General features: G+C 35.6%; 1 pseudogene; it reads right to left on the reverse strand.

The window, feature by feature from the left end:
- Positions 1–7,284: 7,284 nt before the first annotated feature.
- On the reverse strand, positions 7,285–7,707 carry LOC101571764 (annotated as a pseudogene).
- Between the last annotated feature and the right edge of the window lie 17,689 nt (positions 7,708–25,396).

A 25,396-nucleotide genomic window follows, 5' to 3' on the forward strand; every position in this document is an offset into this window, starting at 1 on the left:
GACTTATAAAAAAAAGAGGTTTGTACCTATGTTATTTGCTTATTATTTCTTGCCTATGTCTTATAAAATGAGAAACTACTTTGGCAATAACAACACACAATGTACTAACCATTGTTACTCTCCTAAAATCTTGTTTTGAGATTTTGTACCACTGTTTTTATTTTTTTTTTCTTTCCTTAAAATAAAAATAACTGATGTCAAAAAAAAAAAATTTCTCAAGCTTAGGGAAATAGCTTGGGACCTTAGCTTCTGTCTATTCATGCTGTCTAGCTGAGAGTAATACATCTTCTGTGCCTGATGTGTTGATTGAGTGTTTTTTTCTCACCACAGTCATGTAGTTGGTAGAAACTTTGGAGGATAAACAGAAAATGTCCTGCTATTCATTGCCTACAAAAGAGTTTTGTCCAAACACAAAGCCATTCAGAGTATGCTTTACCTTAACTTTTGAGGTATTTTTTTTGAAATGTTTCCCATCTATTCTATATTACAGTACAATAAACTCTTGTGTTTCTTTGTTTTGCTTTTCTCTTTTTATCATGTGTCATCACTTTTATTCGTTTGAAGACTTGCTTGTGATTCTGCTCATGTATTGCTGAAAAAAAAAAGGATCAATTGTGATGTGTATTTTACTGTGAGGTCTATTATGATACTTGGTCTAAAAAGAGAACATTGTACTTCATAGAAAAGTTATTTGAAATCATCAAAAAGAAATTTTTCATTATATCAGAGAATTATCATTTACAGAATTTTTTCCATGGTTAATTTTTGATAACAAGTAGAACTTACAGGGTAAAAGTCTTTGAAGTAAGTAGTGCTGTAAAGTTAAGTTAATATCTACCTCTTGGGTCGTGATGACTTTTAAAAAGGCCAGTATGTACAGGGACTTAGCCAAGTGCTGACTGACAACTGCCACTGTCCAAAGTATGATAGATAATGATGGTGTTGGTTTGCTCTGTGCAAATAGGACTTCAAATTTTCTCAATGTATTTGTCTATTTCAGTGGATGAGAGTTCACATATCAATGAAGTGTGAGAACAACTATAGATCACTATCAGAAAAACAACGGAGTTCCCAATAATCTGAATACTTGAGCCATCATCATTCTTTCGGCTTTGGAGTCCTCAGTCTAAGATTTATAAATTTTTTCTTCACAGACGTTAGCAAATTGGTGAGATTTTTCATTTTTCAGATGGCAGCCTCTTAAATAAACTCCAAGCATAGGATTAAAATAACTGACGGCAAAAAAATAATATGTAGATATATAGCTTCACACTCAAAGAATCAGTATTTCTAACTGAAATTGTCTTCCATGGGAATGAAAGGGAAACAATTTAGATAATTCAGTCATATTATTTCCCTCCAAATCGCAGGTTGCATTATTTGAACATCTTTTTACACTGTGATAAGTTCATATTTCATGATATGAAAAATTAAAGTAAAAGTGGTTTATAAAATTTCAAAATATTTTGAGTATATTTTCTTCCAATTATGTAATCTAGTCTAATGTTTTTTAATTATGCACTTTTAATCCACTTTAGTAGTGTGACTTCTTACTATTACCTTCTAAAAGAATTAGCACACATCTGTGCAAGGTGATTCATCCATAGGTTATTTATTAGAAGATGATGAGCTTATTGCTTTGATAGTTTAACTGAAAAATTATGTGTCCATTACATGCAAGACAATTTAACAAACAATTTTAATTTACCAATGTGTCTTGTGAAACTTCTCTAGGATCAAATTTTTATTGGATACATGAGCTGGTAAATCTGCCTCTATAACTGGGATGTTAAAATTTGAACAAATTGGAGCCAATTTTCTTTGATGGTTTTGAAGGACTAAATCTGATTAAAAAAAAAAAGCCTTTCAAGAAAGAAGAATATCATTTGATAAAGCACATCTAGCTAAGATGGTTTTATAATTACTGGTGGAAATTAGGAAGAAAGAATGAGTGTACTCTGTAGATTGTTCAGACTTTGTGGTCCTTGGACTTATTGTCAAAGTTGCTTCTGAAAACTCATCCTTGCCTTCATGAATCGGTTCCTGCAGCACCTGAAGAGCCTCAGGTGTTCTGTTATTAACTAAACTGAATGTGCCACTGTGATTCGAGCAATAACCACTAATTATGGCACAAAGTTAAGTGCTGCTGATTCAAAATGAGCCACTAGAAAAAGCAGTCTGTACAAAAAACAGAGGACTGCTGTGTTTTAGTTTGTGGTGCCTGTGTTCACCTGTGTCAGAGGAACACATCTCTCCCGCCCCACCAAAAGAACCAAATGAAGTTCTCCACAGGATGTCTGGGCCTCGCCTGGACCTTGGGCAGCACAATCTAAGGCGTTAGCCTTGGGAATCAGCTTACCAGGTAATTTTTGTTTTACCTGTTTTTGTTAATTATAAGGAATGTCTGTTATTCCAAAGGAAAAGAGTGGAGAGGCTTTTAATTGTTATGCCAAAGGGCTTTTTATTCATGTGAATAACCTTTTTTAAAAGCAAACATAATACATTTAGCAAATGCATATATTTAAAAAAATCCTCCTAACAATAGAAAAAACTTCAAAAAATATTTGATATTTTAATGCCATACTTGCCTTCCCCATTCACACTAAACACACACACAACTGAAGAGTAACACACACAGACACACACAGACACACAGAACAATATAGAAGCTTATATATTTAAAAATATAAGTTGAGAATGATACGTACCTTTACCCATTAGCACCACCACAACAGCTAAAACAAAACACCATAGACTGGGTGATTACAAATAACTATTTATTTCACACAGTTCTAGAGGCCAGGAAGCCCGGGACCAAGGCATCAGCAGCCTTGGTATATTGTGAGGGCCCACTTCCTGTTTCACAACCGCCATCTTCTCCCTGCATTCTCATGTGGCAGAAGGAGCAAGGGAGCTCTCTGGGGTCTCTTGAGTTGGTCATTAATTCCATGAGGCCAAGTCCTCATGACTAGATCTCTTCCTAAAGGTCCCACCTTCCAAAATGACCATTGTGGTGATTATGCTTTTACATACAAATTTTTTTTTAAAAAAAAACTTATTTATTTGATATAGGGTCTCTTGGACTCATAGTGATCCTCTTTTTTCAGCCTCCCTGGGGCTTGGATTACAGGTGTATGCCACCACACTCTGTTTTGGTGATAGTAATAGTGCGCCCGGGGCTCTGGGGACAGCATGGTATGCGGTATCTGGGACTGAACACTGGTCCTTGCACTTGCCAGGCAGGTGCTTACACTGCTGAACTATCTCCGCAGCCCCTTTCTTTCCTTTTGCTTGCTTTCTCTTTCTGTCTGTCTCTGTCTCTGTCTCTGCCTCTCTGTCTCTGTCTGTCTGTCTGTCTGTCTGTCTGTCTCTCTCTCTCTCTCTCTCTCTCTCTCTCTCTCTCTCTCTCCGTTTATCTCATAGAGTTTACTAACAGAAGTATAAGGAATTGCAAGTATATACTCAAAGAAAATACAATGTGGGTCTTCAAAGAAAGGTATGCTATAGTCTGGTGTTGAGACTACTTCTATGTTCGGGAAGTGGAAAATTGTGAATCTATAGAAAGTTTGTGTTTCATGTACAAGAGAAAAGCAGTGGCTTATTCACAAGTAGAAAGAAAATGGCTAATTTAAAAGGGAATGGGATTTAAAAAATATATATACAGATAATCTAAGATGTCTTTTCCTAAAATCATTGTCTGAAACCTTGGCATCGGTTTCTTTACCTTTCTATTCCATTTCTGCTTTTTACCTATGAAATAAGCTAATTTATAGGTTCATAGTATTTTTAGGTGATTTGGAATATGGGACTGGAAAAAAAAAAGAAAAACAAACAAACAAAAAATTAGCCCAAGTAGCACAAGCAAGCTTGTGGAATGCAGGTATGCATAACCTTCCAGAATTTTATATTCCAAATTTGGAGACTCAGTAAAAACAGAATTTGTAAGTTATAATTTTCTTTGTTTCCTTCTTACCTTCTTTATTTTCCCCATTCTTCTGTATTCCCACTCCCCTTCTCCAGATTCCTATCCTTTATTCTTAAAGCTTACAGAGTGGCCAAAGTCCCATCTTTTTATGACTGCTATAGAAATGCTGTTTTGTGACTGCCTTTAATTGATGTGATAAAAATATAGTAAATGCCACTTCCAGGGGGTCATCCAACAGAAAGGCAAAATTGTAAAACCACTGTGATGTGCCGTCACCTCCCTTATTCATCAATCTGGCATCACGTGACTTTTAGTTCTTTCCCAAAGTGAAAACCATCACAAAAGGTAAAATGTTGAATCTCTTCAGGGCACCAAGGCTGCCATGAATGATTACATAACTGAAAATACTCACTGAAGAGGACTTCTAAAACTGCTTCACAAGATGGCAAGAATGGTGGCTTTGGGGTGTTTGAAGTGAAGGAAAGCATTTTTGATAGGGACTAATGACAGTGTGTCTTTTACCATATTAATTAAAAAATTTTAGCACGCACCAAATTTTTAAAATTATACCATATGTGTTATTTGTCTGGAAGTTTAAAGAGCTCTTGATAATATTTAGTAGAATAGATAAGAGGATGTGAATATGATATGAAAGAGTGCTAGTTGTGAGCCCCAAACATTGCTTTTATTAAACCATTTTTGAAACTCTGGCAAGTTCAAGATACTGTCTGTGACCTTTCCAATGTCCTCAGGATTCACTTGGATTCTTCCTAAAACAGACCTGAATTGAGCAAGCTGGTCACATTTTCTTGTCCTCTGATGAGTGAAGCATGAACTGATGACCATATAGAAGTTTTTTTAAAACTCTACTGAGTGGAAACTTTCTTTCAAATAGAATTACACATCTTCTTGTTTAAAATACTTGTCTTCACAGTGCCATTTAAATAAGCTACAAACTCTTACTAAACCTTACAAAGCCTGGACTTTGCCCTGGTAGTGAACATTAACTACTGTGTTTTTAGTCCTTATACAATATTCTGTAGATACAACTCTTATGCTATGTTAGGCTACCAAGACCAAATACCAAACACTGCATGACTTAAATGAGAAAAGTTTTGACTTTCTGAGCATCCTGAAGCACAGATATCTGCGATCAAGGTGCCAGAGGGGTGGGGCCAGGCTGTAGCTCTGTTCGTGGTTTGTTGGAGATTGCCTTCGGTTTGTATCTCCATACTTGTAAAAAGCAGAGATCTTTTCCTTATAAGACTATACTTTTATCAAATTAAGACCCAACTCTTCTGATTTCTTTTAATCCTAGTTAATTCTAAACACCTCATTTTTTAGATATAGTCATATTTGTGGTTAAAACTTTAGCATATGAATTATTGAAGGGGATTGGGGCCAACTTAGACTTTGACATCCCATGCTCGGCCTTGCAAAATCCATGCCTTTACTGAACACGAATGTGTATTTGCCTCCCAAAATTCTGCAAAGTCATTCTCTTATCAACCCTAGACTCCAAAGTCTCATTAAATATAAGCTAAATCAGAAATGAGTCAGCATGATTTATCCCACAGCAAAATTCTTCTTCACTTGTGAACCTGTGACAAACAGGTTCACAAAAAACAGACAAGTAATATATTTATAAACTGCAGTAATAGGACATGGTTAGGACAGACACATCTATTCCAACAAGGAAAAAGAGACAAGAACAAAAGGATGACAAGCCTTACACAAAAACAAAACCTGGCTAAGGATAAATTCATTACATCATCTTATAAGATGAAAGCAATATTTTTGATTTGATATTTTACCTCTAGGTACACTATGATGGCAATGTGACCTGGACACCTCTGAGGAGTGGCCTTACCCCTTTGCCTGGAGGCATTAGCCTGATTACAGCTTTCTGAAAGTAGAGAGCTACTCTGACCCTTTAAAAGTAGGAAGGAAGATTCTGATTTATGAGCCTGTTGGGGCCTCAGTTCTGGGGATCTCTCAGCTGCTTTCAGGACATTTTCTACTTTGCTTTGGTGCAGTGCTCATATCTAGCCAAGTAGCTCCATAGTCTGGCTGTATGGAACAGCAGATGCCCCAAAGCCACTGGCCTCTCTGTCCCACTTTCTCCACTCTCATGGATGTTCAATCCATGAGGATGTTCAATCCTTCCATGTTGCATTTGTCAAGTGGATTTTTTTCTCCACTCTTAATTTTCTCTGCAAAATAAGTTTCCATAGATTTTTTGTAATGTTAATAGTGCTAATAGTTTCCTAATTCTTTGAGTTCTGAATATATTTAATTTAATAATTTTTTCTTTTATATATCTCACTTATTTTGCATTTTATATGTCACTGCTGAAAGGACTAAAGCCACACTTTTAATATGTTCACTAGAAAAAGGTTCCCCTGCTAAATATTCAGTTGAATTGCTCACAATTTCTGCCTTTTACAAAACACTAGAATGCAGCTCAGCCAAATAATACAACACAGGGGTCTGTCATTTTATTCTAAGGATCGTCTTTTTCCAACTCCTTTCCATTCTCTTCTTCCTCCTTCCTCTTATTCTTCCTCCTTCTTTGTCCCTTGGTGATATGTACTAGGGATTGAGGTCGCAGAATTGCTTATGCAAGGGAGGGAATCTCCCAAGTGAGACATATCTTCACTCTTTCATTTCAATTTCTGATAACAGGTTTCTCCTTTCCTCCAGAGATCTTATCAGAGTTTTCCTCAGTGCCATACTTCTACTTGAACCTCAAAACTCTTCTGACCTTTATCTTTTACCCAATTCCAAAACCTCTTCCACAAGTTTTGGCATTAGAGTAGCAACCTCACTTCTTGTTATTAAAATTTTGTATTAGCCAGCTAAACTTTTATGATAAAACATAGATTGAGTGACTAAATTTATTTTCTTGCAGTTCTCCAGGCTAAAAGTCTGAGATCAGGACCTCATAATAGTTGTTCAGGGGATGGCATTCTTCCTGTGTGGCACATAGCCACTATAGTGGTTACTTTCATTGTTGTAAACAATATTGGAGGCAATTCAATGTATAAAGAGAAAGGCATATAGGTCATAGCTTAGGTCTGGTTTAGTTACCAGATTGAATGGCTCAACTGGTTTGGTCTCTGGTGAGAGAGGTGGCAGATGGAGTCATGCAAGAGTTTTGTTTGTTTGTTTGTTTGTTTTTGTTTTTTGCATTTAAATGCACTCTATTTTTAGACAACCTACATGATTTTTTTTTTCCCCTAAAAAACAATGCCTCCATTCCAAATAAATCACGGTCAAAATAGACAAAGTGTTCAAGGTGACATCAGTCCCATTTGTTTAAAATCCTGGTGTTGTGTAGATGACAAGAAGCAGTCAGTTATGACAAGTGATAGATCCAAGGTTACCATTGAATCCATTAACATTTTTCCATTTATAAACCATCCTTAAAGAAAATCATACATGGGGTCACACCATCCTCATGGTAGTCCAGGAGAGCAACCATGCCATCTAGATTCATGTTTGCACCAATAAAGAACTGATAGTTTTTTAAATTAGCAAGGTTGTGCTTGATTTGCTCTGCAGACCCTGTCATAAATGGTTTTACTCTTTCTGGTCTTTGTTCTTCCATTTTCCCTTGGATTGATTTCATATGATCTTTGATAGACTTCCTGTAGGCCTCTTTTGTAAAGCTGGTTTCCTGCAAGTGATGGTTTATTACAATATCTACACCAGTGACTACTGTGCTTTTGGTGCCTTCGCCCCCTGGGCCTTCAGCACAGGCATTGCCACCCATGAGCGAGTCGTCCATGTTATCCTGTTCTACTGACCATCTTGCCCTCTGCCTCCAGGCACAACCTATCCGCGATCTCCTGGATCTTGTAAATGTCAGAGAACATCTCATTGCGGCTGATGAGGTCCTGGTAGATAGTCATGGTGGTAGCTGAGGGAGGTGGTGGCTGCGCAAGCTTAGCAGGAGCCGGGAGCTCAGAGCCAGTGCGGTGCAGCCGAAGCGGCGCTGGGTGTAGGGAGCGGGCAGAAAGCAATCATGCAAGAATTCAAGTGAGAACAAAAGTCACATTTCAAACCTGAGCAATGAGAGAGAAAAAACAGGGGATGGACAGAATTCTACTTCTTTTGAGGGAACATCCCTAATGATGTAAAATGCCTCCATAAGGACCTACTTCTGAACGGCTCACAGCATATCTCAGTACAGTAAGACTATTGACCTAATCTTGATCAATCTAATCTTTGGCGACATGATTACATAAGCTAAATCTGAATCATCATATTCTGTCCTCATAATAATAAGATTTTCCTCTTTTTATAATACGATTGTTCTACTAGGTTAGGGCCACACCTTTGTGGCTTCACTTAATGTTATATATCCCTGAAAAACCTGACCTACACACTGTAGCTTGCAGGTTAGTTAACCAGGTACAACATGCTAATCTGGGGAAGACACAATTCAGCCCATATCAGGCCTTATTAAATAGCTCAATTTGGATCTTTGGCATGTGTACTTTGTTCTGCCTAAAACACTATTTCCCCATTGCTTTCCACACTTTTAGGGTTCAGGTATGTCTTTTTTCTTGTAAGAATTCATCCTCTGTCCCTTCAGTCTGAGTGAGGGCCTGTCCTAACCACTGGTCATTCTATATGAGCTCAGTATCTGTGTGAGCACTCAGGACTGTGGGGGCATTTCTTTGTTTGCCTTGTGTTTAGCTTTCTCTTTCCCTTTTGGGAGAGCAGAAACCATTCCACTGTACACCACATCCTTAGAATAATGCTTGGCACATAATTTGCTTTAATACATTTTATTGACCTTATCAACAAATAACTAAAACATGAGTACATTATTTTGTTCGCTAATCATGCTACCATGTTTAGTTAGATGTTTTAGTAGAATCTGTTGGATTCCATGTGTCTAGATGCCAGTGGTCTAGAACAAGTGACTACTGGAAACACTAGATAATAAATAAGTATGTGTATAATACTTTTACATATAAATATTCAAATATGTGTGCATATATCCACAATGTAAGTGTTTTATAAAATTATGAATTTATATCAATGCCTCTTATTTCATTCCAGGAACTCATGGGTTTGTTTATTTACTTATTTGTTAATTCTTTTTCTGCTAAGGATAAACTTGTCTTCCATGCTGGTTTTGTCTCATCTGGAAGGCATCTAATCACTTCCTTTACGTAGTTCTCAAACTTTCACCCTCTTGTATGTTTTCCTTCTGTTCTTGCCATTTGGACACTGTGGAACAACATCTTTAATCAAGAAGATGTATAATGTAAACATAATATATGATCTAGTGTATCCTCAGTGTGACAAGGAAGATAAACTAAGAAAAAATGTTTACAATAAAGTGACAGCAAATGCAAATGTATTATTCAGCTAATGATATGGAAACAAAATTGCTAGCAAATAAAAAAATAATTTCAGTGAAAATCTAGAGAATTTTGTGGAGTATGAAATATCTTAACAATTGATAAGTATGAATTTGACATATCTTAAAGGCATTAAAAGTTTGAATTGGACACAGAATTCTTAGATATTACATGAAAAGTATGTTACAAAACTCAGTTGTAGTAATAGTGGTAGAGCTCTGTAAAATTATCTATTAAACATTGAATTTTAGAGCAGGAGAAACTTAGGGTGTATATAGTATACCTCAGTAAAGCTGCTAAGGTTATGATACACTAAATTCCAGACTCTGGGATGATTTTTAAATTTTTTTGGAGATATTTATTAATTTAAAAAATCATAAGAAGTTTAACAACTTTCAGTCGCCACTGGAATCCATCTCATATAGAGAATCCATGTATGGTTTCTACTGAGTAGATGAGCCAGATTCATTTGATTTATTTTCTTAGGAATTGAGTTGGGGTGTGCATCCATTAATCTACCTCCTATCTGCTGAATGCCTACTGTGCACACACTCTTGAATTAGATGTAGGGGATCTCCTAGTTAATGAGACAAAGCAGTTTAATAGTCCTTTTTAAAACACTTTTCCTTTGGTAAGAGAAAATAAACAGAGAAGACAACTTTATAAATATGATGAGATCAAACAAAGGAATGTGGTTTCTATAGTTTGAGTATGATACATCTCCCAAAGGCCCATGTGTTAAAGGCTTCAACTTAACCTTGGTGCTATCAAGGGCAATGGAAGCTTTGTGGGACACACAGGAGGATATTATGTAATTGGGGTGTATCTGTGATCAATCACTGGGACATAGGTGTGCTCTCTCTCTCTCTCTCTCTCTCTCTCTCTCTCTCTCTCTCTCTTTCTCTCTCTCTCCTCTCCCTCTCTCTTCCCCCTCTCCCTTTTTTCTCTCACCTCTCCACTCTCCTCTCTGTTTTCCTTTCTCTGGTGTGGTACATGATGTACTGCTTCATAATGAGTCATGTTAAAAATTGCTTTCTGCAAATTGATTTATTCCATACTAGTACAGCAAGAGAAAGTTGACTAACATAGTGACAGAATGTGGAAACATTACATAGGAGATTGGGGAAATGCTTTCCAAGGATATGACTTGGTCTTGCAACTCCAGTTTTGAGAAGGAGCAAGCCTCATGAATATTTAAAGTACTGTGAATGGTGATGTTTTTGGCATAGAACAAGACAGAGACAGAATAGAGTTTTTGTAGTTGTATTAGTTAAGTATGACTAGCTTAATAAAAACTAGATTTGTTTTTAGTTTCTGACATTAAAAAGTATGACATGGATGGTTTTTAGCAATGATTTGGGATCTTTCTGTAAGATTCACAATTCTTGGGCCAGTGAGATAGCTCAGTGGACTAAGTGCCTGTTTAGGCAAGCAGAGGGACCAGGATTTGATCCCCACCCCACACACTTGGCATGGTGCGCTGGCTACGGAGACCAGTCATGGTGGTGCATGACTTTCATCCCAGCACTGGAGAGGCTCAAAACATCAGGGTCACTATGACTTTGAGCTGCATAGTGAGACCTTGTGTTAAATACATTACAAAAAAAATCACAATTCTTATTGTCTTTAGTACTGGTGTATTGCAACTAGCTGATGAGAAGTAGACAATATATTTTCAGGAATTTGAGAGATGGTTCTGCAAGACAGATATTATTGCAAATCAACTTTTGAAAACTAACATTTTCTTTTCTTGAGAAAAAACTAAAATAAAATTTCAAAGTAAGATAATAGGGGATAACAATGATTAATGCATTGTATATTATGATGTTTAAATTGTTTGGTCAGAGTATAAAATATTGACCTTTAATTTTCCAAACAATATCAGCACAAACCATTCTTTTCAAAGAATTAAGAGAAATTAGTAATATAATTATATTAACTATTAAATGATCTATGATTTTTTTGAATTAAATGTATTTCCTGTGTACAGTACATTGTTGGACCTTGATTCTTGATCCATTCTGTGATTCTGTGTCTTTTGACTGGTGTATTGAGATCATTAACATTAATGGTTATAATTGATATGCATTGCCTTGTCCTTGTTTTGTTGTTTACCTGTTGTTGGCTCCAACTCTTTTATTTTCCCCTCTCTATTTAATTGTTTGCCTTGCCTGCTGGGTTCATTCTGTTGGGGTTCATGAAATTGTCCTTATTATCTTTTTCTGGAATATCCTTCAAAATATTTTGGAGTCCTGGTTTGATGGTCATAAAATTCCTCAAGTGTTTTTTTCCATTAAAAATGTCTTATTTCTCCAGTGTTAAAAGACAGTTTTGCAGGGTACGTCAATCTAGGTTGAAGGTTGTTTTCCTTTAGTATTTAAACTATTTCACTCCAAGTTCTACTTCATTAGAGGATTTGTGCTGCAAAATCAGCTATGATTCTGGTGGGATTTCCTTTATAGGTGATTTGTTTTTATTTCCAAGCAGCTTTTAATATTCTATTCTTGTGTTGATATTTTCTGGAATTTTGACTAGGATATACTTGGTTATAGTTTTTTTTTTTTCTTGTGGCTAATTGGTGTGCTCTACATCTCCCTTTTCTATATGTTAATTTATTTTTCTCTACCAGGGAAGTTTTTTTTTGCCATGATGTCTGTAAACAGTGTTTTCATATCATTTGTGCTATCCTTGCTTTTTCATTGGCTCCAATCAATCTTAAATTATTCTTCTTTGCCTCATTTAGCAGTTGCTGTATTGATTTCCTAAGGCCCCTTTCTATTTTTAAGAAATCTTTCCTTTCATGATCATTAACTTCAAGCCTGTATTCTATCTCTGATATCCTGTCCTCACATTGCTTTAATGTGCAGCATATGCTTTCAATGAAATTTTTATTCTCCTGGATACCTGTGTGAATCTGCCTTATGATGTCATTTATGTTGAGTATTCATGACTTCCATAATTTTCTTAATATCCTCTAGTTTTTTTTTCTGTGTCTGTCCTAAAGGTAGTGAAATTCATTCATGGATATTCATAAATTTCCTTCCTTTGAAGTTGTTGTCCTTATTGTCTCTTTCTAGACTATCCTTTAAAATATTTTGGACTGCATGTTTTTCATTATGTGCATCATCTCTGCAGTTATCTGAGAAATTATTTCTTTTTTTTTAACCAAAACTGGGGATTGAACTCAGGCCCTTGTGCTTGCCAGGGAAGCACTTATTCTACTGAGCCATCTCTCCGACCCCTGTGAAATTCTTTCTGATTTGATTTTTTTCTAGAGCCTCATTCAATGGTTTTATTATTACTATTTCAGAAGAGCTAGGTGAGTGGTTTTTGTATTGTTTTACCTCATTGTCCCTTGGGTTTGTCTTTGGTGAACTGGATGTGTAGGGTTGTATTTTGTTTAAGTGTCTTCTCAGTGTCTTTTCTTTTTGTAGTTTAGTTCCTTGGGTGATGCTTCTAAATCACTTAACATGGGTTGCTTTTATGCTAGTATTTAGAACCCTTAGGAAATTACCAGTTCTTTGAAGTATCTTCCACATGTAGCAGATTTTGGGTTTTGAGTCTGTTGCAAATGCCTCCATCTTCACTTCTTTGAGGATGAGGTTACTGCCTGTTTGGCCTATCCCTCTGATTATTTTGCACTGTTCCATTGTATTTTCTGACACTGTTATTTGATTTGGAATACCAAGAAGACTAGCTGTTTAGAACAATGATGTCACTTGTAGCTATAGTGATATCATCAATAATGACAATAGCTTCAAATACAGCCTAGAACATGACAAACTGAGCTAATCAGGAATTTTTCATGTTTAACCATATGAATTAAATTTGTGGTTATATAACAAAATCTAAAACACATCAAGAATTACATGAAGTATATACAAACCCTTAATATGTAAACTTTGCCCTTAGAGATTAAGTTTAAAATGGAGTAGGGAGAAAATAAGCAAGTGGAGGAAGAAGAAAAATTAGAAGGCTGGATGACAAATGAGGATCATGCTAATTTCAGAAAATGGTGTAGAAGATTGGTGGAAAATATAGAAGGAGGACATAAAAGGAAGAACAGAACAAAATTACAACCTCAAGGAGGCCAGAAACCATGTTCACACTCATTGAAAAGCAAGATCAAATAAAGAAGAAAAGCAAAGATAAAACCATCACTACAACATAAGACAAACAAGAGCAAGAGAGAAAAAAATAAAAAAAATTCTGCTTCTTGGTATGTCTCTTCTGCTCCTGGTGGACAACATGTGGAGACAGAGTCCCAGTGCATGTTGATTTATTCCAGAAAGCCAGCAGCAGTTTTTTGGCTGGATAGTGGATAATCTGAGAACCTGGACCTTTTGCTGGGACCAGACTCCTTTGACCAGTGGCAGTCATGCCCCTTTGGTGGGCCTGAGCCCAGCTGCGGGCCACTAGATGGAGCCAGTGGCCACTATGAGGTCTGAACTCAGCTGACCACTTTCCCAGATGGCTGCTGACCAACTTCCTTCGCCTGTGGGACAACTCAGCTCTGAGCACACACTACCAGCCTCTGCATTTCTTCATGTCTGCTGCTGCCTTCCACTGCGGTGTCTCTTTTTGGAGGCCGCTGGGGTGGCCAGCACTCACTGTGTGTCCACAGGTTTGAATCATCCTTCTTGAGCAGCAAGTCCTGTTTCAGGGAGAAAGTGCTGCTGACTATCGCCATCTTCTCTGTTTAAGTTCCTCTCTTCATTGTCTCTGTGGGGACTCCCATTTGCACGCCAGATCCTTCCTGAGTCCCGGCACCCAGTTCCCTTCTTCTTGTCTTCCTCACCTTGCTATATCCTAGTGCCTGGAGAGTGACTCTCCAAGAGGCTCTTTCATCTCTGCTCCCCATCGTGCCATCTTGGTGCTTCCTACCCATATGCCATTTATTTATTTTTTTAAGACAAGGCAGTTAGGGGGTCGGGGAGATGGCTCAGTATAATAAGCGCTTGACTGACAAGCTCAAGGGCCTGAGTTCAATCCCCAGTTCCGAAAAAAAAAGAGAAAGAGAGAAAAAACAAGAAAAAAGACAGTGAACCCTATCCTGGAAAGTCATAAATTCCTCTGATATAATCGCATTTCCTTAATATCTGTTCCCTTGAAGTTGCCTTTCCCCACTATGACTATGTGTTAGGATACTATGTAATGGGGTGTTCACCACACATCTTTTCCTAATGGGATGTGAGCAAGGTTATTAGTGCTGAGAGCATTGATATAAAGGAATTCAGCAAATTTTATGATCAAATGCCCCTCTTCTTTATTTCAGGAAAACTGACTTTAAAACATACAATAGCATAACCCTGCGCTTGAAGATTTTTATTTAGATACAGTTTCCTCTATTCCTATTCTGACTGGAGAATGAGTAAAGTTTTGGGGGTAAAAATGGAGTAAAAGAGAAATGTGGTGAAAGGTAACATTGAAATTAGAAAAGCAAAAGCAAAGGCATCACAATCTGCTTCTAGCTGTATGATGTCAGACAGAAAGGGGCTGGAATGTGAGCTGGCTGAGACTTTGAGGGACGCTGAGCCTGGAGGAATGCTGGGCCAAAGGCCGGAGCACTGGGGACAGAAGGATGCAGACGGCCAGTTAAAGCAAACATGATTAGAGCATTCATGGTATTTTATAACCTGATTTCCACTTAATATACAATGGATGTCTTTTTACTTTAATAAGCATTCTTCTACCATATGATTTCTAAGACTTGAGACTATTCTACTATTGAATTTCGGCTCTAAAGAGAATATACTTAATGACCTAGAATACTTTAATATTATTTAGTTTTCAGTGTTACCACTCATGCTCCACAAACCAGGCTACATTTACTTGTTATATTTCATGGGAAAAAGAAAGGGACAAGAGATAATCTGGTTAAAAGTAGAAAACTGGAATTATTATCAAGGGAAACTTGCTATTTTCAGGTTCTGAATATGGCATTTCATCTGGGGAAGTATAAAGGGAAAAATTAGAAAATAAAAGACAAATTTGACACCTTAGCCATAAACTTCTGCATTGAAATAAGAGGAAAATCATGTTTATATATCGAGGGAAATAGGTTACAAGCTGAAGCATGCAAAGTTTTTCACACAATCAAATATGCTGCCCCAAAAGGAATTAATGGTATTCTACTTATTTTCATTGAAACAAGGTTAGAAACTCTGGCTGTGGTAAAAATTTAGCAGCTGAATGTCCAATCAAATTAATTGAACTTCTGTGGGAAGAAAAATTCTAGTTATTGTTTTTCTATTTTTATAAACTAGTTGCAATTAAATCGCAATAGGCACTTAAAGCCAATGAAGACATTGCTCTTGGCACTGAGTTTCCCTAGACTGAGTGTACAGGTCTTAGGTGAACTACGTAGGAAGGGAGGCCTCTGATTCCACGACATTTGAAAGTTGGTGGCTCCAGTTTTAAAGCTTTGAGTTTCTAAAAAAGAATGAAAATAAAGGAAGGCTTTAACATAGAGATAAGGAGTCTTTTTGTTTCAGTGTACACTTTTTTTCCTTTCTTTGTAAGATTCCTGTTAGAATTCAGTACTGTCAAATCTGTCTGGGGAGTGAAGATAATTCCTAGTCTAAGAACAGACTGATCCTAAAAGCAGACTGGGGGAATAATAGGTCATCGAAAATCAAACTGAACAGAAATATGGCTAATCTCTTTTCATTGACGAAGAGTACAATTTAAATTAAGGAACCAAATTCATACTCCCCCTTCTTTTCAAGGAGATATGAAAGTAGGGCAGACTCTTCACTCCAGATCAAAAATGTGCAGGAGTCAAGATTTTCTCCCTGTTGTTACCAACAAGTAGCCTGAAATAAAAACTCTATTTTAAAGAGAAATTTGACTCTTAGTCCCTGTTTGCCTTTCAAATTATCATTTCATTCTTATTTCTTATACTTCAGCATTTTTTATCTGAGAGCTACATTTCTGGTCAAAAAGGGAACCTAAAAGTGGAATCAAATGGTAAAAGAATGATAGAGAAAGTTCTGAATATATCATTTCAAATGCCAGAATTCCAGATGATGTGTTAACCTGTTGCCTATTCTCTCTTTACACTTTCTCATAAGTCAAGAGTTCTAAGGATAATAAAAATGTGAAAAATATGTATTATTTCCCATGAGAGCCTCTTTCGCTCTACCTAGTAGCAGCCCAAAAAGAATGAAAAATCCTAAAACTCCTACCTTTTGAAAAGCGTATAGACATTTCTTAGAGAACAGAAGAGATTGGCTGCATTTTAGCTGATTATATTAATTGCCTAGATAATCTATTGGATAGTTAAAATGTGTGAGTTATCCTTCCAGGTTTGTCACTGTTGCTATTCTGTTTAAACCTCACACCAACTTTGTGAGAGAGTGGCATTCTTCCCTTCTTATAGATGAAGAGGTTGCGTTCTGGAGATATTCAACAATGGAACCTGTCAGTAAGCATTGGGAATGTACAGGAAAGCCTATACCTTGAGCCATTATAATTGCTTCCCAACAAATCACACAGGCAAAGTGATAGCGAAAGAACAATTGTGTGACAGAGTATAGATAGTGCTCTCCTATCCTACTTTAGCCTTTACCAGCTAAGTCTTGTGTTCAGAAGTTTCAAGAGCAAGAAGGTGAGAATGGATGGGGCCAGTCTCCTGTGCTGAAGATGGGCATGACCTCACCAGAGAGTGGTAGCGAGGATGGCAAATTCTTGGAAGGAAGGATAGAAGAAGAAAAATCTCCAAAAAATATATTACTGTGTGAATTTTAATAATCATAAGCCCTTGAAATCTTCCCACAGATAATTTTTAAAATGTCTATATCCTGAAGGAAGTAATCACTGTGAATTGATGTTAGACATGGGTGCTGGTATCTAAAAATCTCAAAAGTACTCATCACTCATTTTTAGATTCTAAAGACCATAGAAATTTTTAAGAAATGACACCAATACAATAAATTAAGATTTCCTAGGTGTTGGGGAGATGGCTCAGTGGAATAAGCGCTTCCCTGGCAGGCACAAGGGCCTGAGTTCAATCCCTGGTTCTGGAAAAAAAAAAAAAAAAAGATTTCCTAGAGGTTGTATATGTTGAACTCTGGTTTTATTGGAGTCAAAACTAATCTGTATACTTAGAATTTAATTTAAAGAATTAATATGTGTCTGAAGATAATTATTACATATTGCAAGTCTGTAATAATGATAACTTTAAAAGCACATAAAAATAACACGTGTAAGGAAGCTTTGCATGACAAAATATATTCCCAGAAATAATTCTTTGAAGTCTAAGACAGATTAGAGGGTACTTTTTGCACTGGGATAAATGGACCATAAAGGCAAACTGGGGTAGAGTGAGAATGAAATGAAGAAAACACATAGGATGTGAAGAAAACTTTTTGCTTTGGCACTCAAGGTCTTTATGAAAGTAGATGTAGTTTCTTGGGAAGCACCCCCTGCAGCAGATTGTTCATGGGGTGAAAATCATGTTTTACTCCCAAATCAGGCCATGTTGTTTTATATTTTAAAAGAAGTTTATGTTTTTATAGCTACTAATAGATTTTTTTTTATCAATAAAAATATTGGAATACCAAACTTTATGGCTTGAACTATCACAAATAAATAAAATAAAATAAATGAAAACAAGCAACCCTCCCAACATTCTCAGAAAAGAAAGCCTACAGTTGCAAAAAAAATTTTGTAGGGGTTTACAGGAAAGAGAAAAATAATTGAAATATGCTATGTACACGTATGATTATACCAGTATGATGCTCATTAATTGGTACAACTACTATGTGCTAACAAAGATAGTGGAATGAAAAAAAAAGCATCAAATGATTTCTATAAATACACATTCGCACCTAGAACAAAGAAGAAAAACGCACTTCAAATATAATTTTCATTATTAATTATTAAATGGATACATAATTATATGTATGTATTGAGTACTATAGGTACTTGGAAAATACTAATAGTATATATTTACAGAATAAAATAAATTTAATGTTATTAGCTGGGTCACGCAGATATTTGGCTTATAAAATAATAGTAGTGTTTTCCAAGAGAAAGAATGATGAAAAAAGAACTGTGAGAGTTTCATAGAAGGTAAAAGAGTGTGGGTCACTTTAATCACTACAGCTGGAATAGATGCACCTACTAAGATGGAAAGTCAGTGTGACTAACTGCCCTTGGCATATGTTCCTGTGTCATATGTCCTATGAACGTAGAAAGTCCAAAATGGCTAATCCATGAAATCAAAATCCTTAGAGGAATATACAATATCAGTACAACATTAAAATGCCATTTTCCTTCCCTGCACAAACACACATATACATCACACTCATATGTGGCGTTCATACATATTGCAAATACGCACGAATTTTTGAGTAGCTCTCAGATGTGTGTATGCATTGCTCCTTTCCAGCTTATTTACACTAGCAAGTCTGATATTTACCCTGTGCCCTGCTGGCTTGCAAGGTGCTCTGCTCTAGGATAGAGCCATCTAGCTGTTGATGGTGCTAGGACTTTCTTCCAACTCCAAACATCTACACGAAGATCTCACCCCACTCTGCAGTATCAACAGAGGGGACCGTAAGTAGAGTCACAAGCATCTTGACACCCACATCATCAACTATTAGAATTTTTTAAACTTTATTTCTATGTTCCCTCATACTGAATATAAAAAAAAAATAGAAAGGCTGCCTCATATTAGGAAAATAACTGACTTTTCTTTTGCGTTCATCAGTTCTGAGAAGACCTGGCTGGATGCATTTCACTCCAATGCTCTGTTAAAATAGTGTCAGTTTTATTTCATGGTTCACATACCTGACTTTATAGGTGGACTTTTCTCTAGAATGGTTGAACTACTCTTTGGAGTCATACAGGGTAAAATTCCAGACTCATGCTGTCCTGTGTGCTTGTGCCTCCATTAGAGACAATCATGCTGAGCCATAATTTCGACTAACATTGTTGGCTTGATGACATGCAGGTTTACCTTTTCATCTTAACAGACCTGGGGGAGGGGAGGAGAGAAGCAATTTTGGGTTTGATGAGGTGCCTAGCTGACACTTAGGCCTGGATTTCTAAAATGTCCTGAAGCTAAATTCAGAAGAAATGGAGTTGATTTCTGGTAGGTTCCTGCTGCCTTTTGAATGGCACTTTATCTGCTGCTATTGGTTTTGATAGGACTATTATATAACCTGTTATTATTAAGTTCTATAACCTTGGGCTGTCTGTGACTGTGAACTTTCTTTTGATAACTGGTTCATATGCTTTTTTGCTATTTTGGTTCTGGGGCAGTTTCAGGATAATACTATACCTAAATTCTGCTTTATCAAATGGTAGTAAATTGCTTTGAATTGCAATTAAATTTTATTTGGACATGAAAGAGGCCTTCCTGTTCCTAAAAGTCCAGTTAAAGCCACCTATTAATGATTAAAATGTCATAGGATGCCAAGAGCAACCAAGAAGAAGATGAATGTCTTATCTCCTGGTAACATTTTCTTCACCTTCCTGTCCTATCATACAGATTAATGTGTTGTTTTGGAAAAGGGCTGGACTTGGGTAATACCAGAAAGGCTGAATTGAGGACACCATATGTCTTCATAAAGATGTTGCCTTTTGAAGCACACTGAGATGTGGCATTGTCTGTTTTGTGCGTGGTGCATAGGCCGAGAAATAACATTAAATCTTCAGTTACTCTAATCCAGGTTGATCTTGGCTTTTTAGCTGCCCTTGAGTGCCAGCCATACCATATGCAGTTGTGACAGAGAAGCCACAGTGTGGTATGGAAAATCTAGTTGAAATTATAATCCAATTTAGCTGTAAATAATATAATTATTCAGCAGAAAATGCCAAAAATCGCTCTTGTCTCATTAGTGAATCATTTAGAGTAAATGGGAAGTCGGTATAGTTGACTTCCTAACATGTCACTTGGGAGCCAGACACAGTTATTGAGTTACTATGGTAAAAGTTGGCAAATTGGGAAACAATGACAAAATATTCCAAGTGAAATGAAGAGGTCAGTGGTAGTAACAACATGGTAAAGAACGAAGACAGCTAAGCGTGGGCTGAGTGAATCTTGGAGAGGTGGCTGTGGCTTCAAAGCTCTTTTTTTGTGAACAAGCACAATGTTCAGGGATAAAGCACACAAGTCTAAAAATGACAGACACATATAATTTTAGAAGGCATGAGAATTCAATATTACAACCAAAATTTGAGGAGGTAATGAGAATTAGGCATTTTAACAGAGAAAGGAAAATTATGTTAATAGTAAGATTATTGTCTAAGAGATACTATTTGTGGAAACTCTGGAGAAGCTAACCATATGTAACTATGTCCATTTATAACTCTTGGGAATGTGTTCAGCTATAAACACTATGAAAGTCAATTTATAACAACTTTTACAGAAAGACATTTACTGTCTCACAAAATTAGTAGTTTCGTGCCAAGCCCTCCTAGTTGTCCTAATTAGTGAAGTAATTCAGGGTTCTTTGTTGGAGATTCTTTATGTTTTAAGAGAGTGGCAAGATTGATTTATACTGAATTTATATATGCAGGAGGAAGCAAAGCTTCCATCTAGAGATGGTTCTAAAACGTTTCTGGGAAACTTTCTTTGGATCACAGAATGTGTAACTGTATTACACAAACCCTTCAAATGGGTACAGGATCAGAAGTGCTCTGAATTTCATGGCCCATGGGTGAAAGACAACCAGTAAACATTTGGAACACAGTAATTTGAAGGATTGCATTCTGCTGTGATAACAAACGACTAAATTATTTGGTGCAAAATGTTGATTTTCCACTTAGAGTTCCACCTTAGTGGAGTTTTCACTTTGGGATCTAGCATAACATATCGTCTTCTGTAAGGAGGGTGCTGGTATGGAGTGAACTATATTAATGTTTTAAAATAAATTTTATTTATTCATAAACTATATGCAATAAAATTGATTCATTTAAACTATTAAGTGAAATAAGTTTGATGAGTATCTACATCAGGGAAATAACTTCCATCCTTAAGATATAGAACTTTTCATCATACTCCGGACATCTGCCATCTGTCCCTTATCTACCTTTTGTTACCATAAAGTAATTTCCATTTTTAGAATTTCATATGAATAGAGCGACAGAGAATTCATTGTTCCTAGCTGTCATCTCTCACTTAGCATAATGATTTACAAGTCAAAACATGTTGTTACGTAGATCAATACTTTATTTCTTTTTATACTTAAAAGTGTTCCTTTATATTTATGAACCACATTTTGCTTGGTCATCTTTAGGTAATTTCTTTTTTGGTCTATTTTGAATAAAGTTTTTATAAAATATATATATATATATATATATATATAACACACACTTTCCTTTTGAGCAAATCTTTATCAATAAAATGCTTGTGTTACATGATCTAGGCTCACAGTTTGGATGAAACTGTAAACTTTCTAAAGTGGTATTGCCACCTTACATTCTTACAGGGAACGTGGGATGAGGTTTTTCTGTATTTCAGTCAATACTTCATTTTGTCAGTCTTGTAAAATTAAACTGTTCTAACATAGGTCTAGTGTTTGTCATGGTTTTAATTTGAATTTTTCTAATGACTAATGATTTTTAGTACCTAATATGACTATTTAACCACGCATAACTTTTTATGTAAAGCATCTGCTTAAGCTTATCTTCTCACTTTTATTTAGTATTGTTTACTACAGTTAGAATTCATATATTTCAGAGTTTTATTCTTTTAAACTTATTGAGGCCAGTTTTAGGAGCTAGTTAGCTTTTTATACATATGAAGAATACATGAAGGGAAACTATCTTCTCTAGTTTTGGCTGTGAAAGTACAAAATGTTACACGCAAAGCTAATTTGTGTATATATGCACACATATGTATATACGATAGGATGTAGTATTATTCAGATAATCTTTGTCTTTCTTGATTGTTGTGTAGATAATATTTCACCTGTTGAGAAAGCGAATTAGAATACCTTACTGTGATTAGGTTTGCATATTTCACCCTATGATTCTGTCAAACTACATTTTAAGCATTTTGAAACATTATTTGGTGCATATACACTTATAATTATAATTTCTTATACTTTCACCTTTATCTTTTTCACTTATAATGTAGCTAATTTTAAGGTTTATTTTGTCTAATGTTAATGAAGTCAAGACTAATTATGCAGCCTTACTTTTGGTATATTATGTCTTTTTCCATTTCTTAATTTCAATACATCTGCACTGTAAATTTATGTTTGAACTCTGTCTATTGTAGAAAGCATATAGGCAGTAATGATTTTTCTTCATTCTCATAGCTGATATCTTTCACTGGGGAAATTAATTCCTTAACATTTAATGCAGTTATTGATATGAAAGATCTAAGTCTGTTTTCATTCTTTTTGTCTGCAATGCACCATATAATTATTTAGGAAATTGGTGTATATAATTTACATGTTGATCAGTTTTATCTCCATTTTAATCTTGCCTATTCATTTTGCTGTTTTGTGTCATTTTTCCAACATTTTCCTTTGAATATGGATAAAATTATTAAATTCTCTATTAAATTTTACATGCAATTCTTTATAAATTTTCATTAATGTCTTAGGAATTGTACATCCTTACTTCTTCATAGTATTTTGGATTTCATATTTTAACAGTGTTGCATCATGTAGAAAAGTTGTGACCTTAGAGATACATATCTGTGCTCATGGTCTTTTGTGAAGTGATACTCCCGTCTTCATGCTGTTAATCACTAAGACAATTTGTTTTAAAAGCCCTATGTAAAGGAAGTTATGAGTAAAATATACCTTTACATTTATCTAGGTATTTATGATTTCTAATGATTTTCATTTATATTTATATTTATTTATATTCTCTTTAGAGTCGTTTCTATTTAACGTGAAATGCATTTGGTAGTGCTTTTTTCCCCATGGGTTTTGGTGGTATAATTTTGTTAGCACCAAATGCTCTTATTTTTATTTCAGGGGAAAATGCCATTATGTGTCTTTTATTCCTTGAGAAGATTTTGATAGGTACCAATATCTGCTCATCCAGAATTTTTCTTATATTACTTTAAATACGTTTTACTGAAATCTTAGTTTATTCAAATCATTGCTCCTCTGTATATAATGTTTATTTTCTGATTGCTTTCAGGATTTTTTCCTGAGTTTTGGAAAAACTATGCACACTCTAATATGTGCTCTATGTAAAGCCATAAAAATTGGAAGTCCACCTCGGAAAATTCTTCTTTTTAAATTTTCATTCATTTGGGGTTCAACTTTTTAAAAAGTTATTCAAACTTTTATTTAATTATGAGGATTTTTTTTCTCATATTTTTATCTAGTTATACATGGGAGCAGAGGCTTCTTAGTGTCTTTCTCTACCATATCAGAATAAGAAATTCTATCTGGTTTAAAGTTTAGCCTGAAAATAGCATAGCAAACTAAGCAAATCCCCTAAATATATACATCTACAAAAACAGCCTGTATTATAATCCTACAATATGTCCAGTAAATGGGAGGGCCTAAATAGTTTTAAATAGTCTTGAAGACTATCATATCTTTGAATCATGGAAAGTAAGGGCCAGCCAAATAGCTCAGCAGATTAAAGAGCCTACAAGTAGGGGCAAGGGCTGGAGGTTTGATCACTAGGCCTGCAGAGCTGGCCCCACCCCTGGGGTGTGCTGAGACAGCAATTGAGACTGGGAGTGGTAGTGCACACCTGTAATCCCAGTTCTTGGGAGGCTGTAAACAGGCGGATCACTATGTGTCTGATCTAGTAGTGAGACCCTGAACATCCTGTAGACCCTTCCCTAAAATACAAAAGGAAAGAAAAAAGAAAAAAGAAAAGAAAAACAAAAGCGACTATTCAAGATATTTCAGTTGAGTGCAGTGATCCTGTAATTGACAGTAGGATCAATATAAGTCTGAGGCCAGTCTGGACTACATAGTAAGACCTTCTCTCAAAAAACAAAACAAACCCCCCCCCCCCAGATATTATTTTATAATGTTTCTACAAAGTGCCAGACCAATTGGTTTTATTGCAGTATCTTCTTCCTAAGTCTGTGAGCAAAAATCATTTAATAAATATGAAAACCAATGATAATGTAATGATTATAATTATTAAGAAATAAATTTTCGCTGTAGTAAGCATTCTTTTTTTATGTGTTTGGTACAAGGCCTACAGGGTGTTCAGGGTTTCACTATGTAGGTTGGACTCATAGTGATTCTCCTGTATTCAGCCTCCCAAGCACTGACTGGGATTACAGGCTCATGCCACCATGCCCAGTCAGTCTCAATCACTGTCTCAACACACCCTGGGGGCAGGGCTAGCACAGCACAACTGGGATTGAACTCCCAGTGCTGGGCATTGCCTAAACAGGTGCTTTAGTGCACTGAGCTATCTGGTCAGCCCTATAGTAAGCAATCTTAAGGTGTTCATTCAGAACATTCCCTCTAGAGAATATAAATATGGGATACTTCTAATGTAATGTAGAAATTTTTAATCTAATTAATAATTCGATCTTAAGTAAGGTTAAAGTTTAATTAACATGTAATTTATTTGGGCAAATAATATTAAAAAAATTCAAGGATTTATAAAACATAACTTAATACTTATCCCCTAATAAAGTATAACATGAAAAATTTAAAATTAGAAAAAAAATATGCCATTATTGATTAAGGCCAATTTATTAGTAACATATCTTTAGCTTATTAATATAACTTTTTCACAAAGTATGAAAAACATCAGTAATTTAGCTAATTAGTATCACTTCCATAAAGTATGAATGAAATCAGTAAATTTGCAATATATCATGTTTGTTCAAATTGAAGAAAACATAATTAGTTCTTTTTCATACGAATATTAATCTCATACACTTTTTGGGTGTTTCTCATTAAAATGCCAATGACCATTTCATCTAAAAGAAAAGCATGATGTCAATTCAAATTATAAAATTACTGCACATTGCATACTTTAACAAGTATAACAATCTCAACAATTTCAAGTAAAACTTCAGCACATAAATTAAATCTTTTTTTTTTTAAATGAGATTTTCCTCTTTTTCCAGCATGTCTTAGACCTTTACGGACAACTTACTTATGTCCAGTAATGTGCAACTTTTTATATCTTTCTT

This window comes from Octodon degus, unplaced genomic scaffold, assembly GCF_000260255.1.
Source record: "Octodon degus isolate 3935 unplaced genomic scaffold, OctDeg1.0 scaffold00068, whole genome shotgun sequence".
Lineage (NCBI taxonomy): Eukaryota > Metazoa > Chordata > Mammalia > Rodentia > Octodontidae > Octodon > Octodon degus.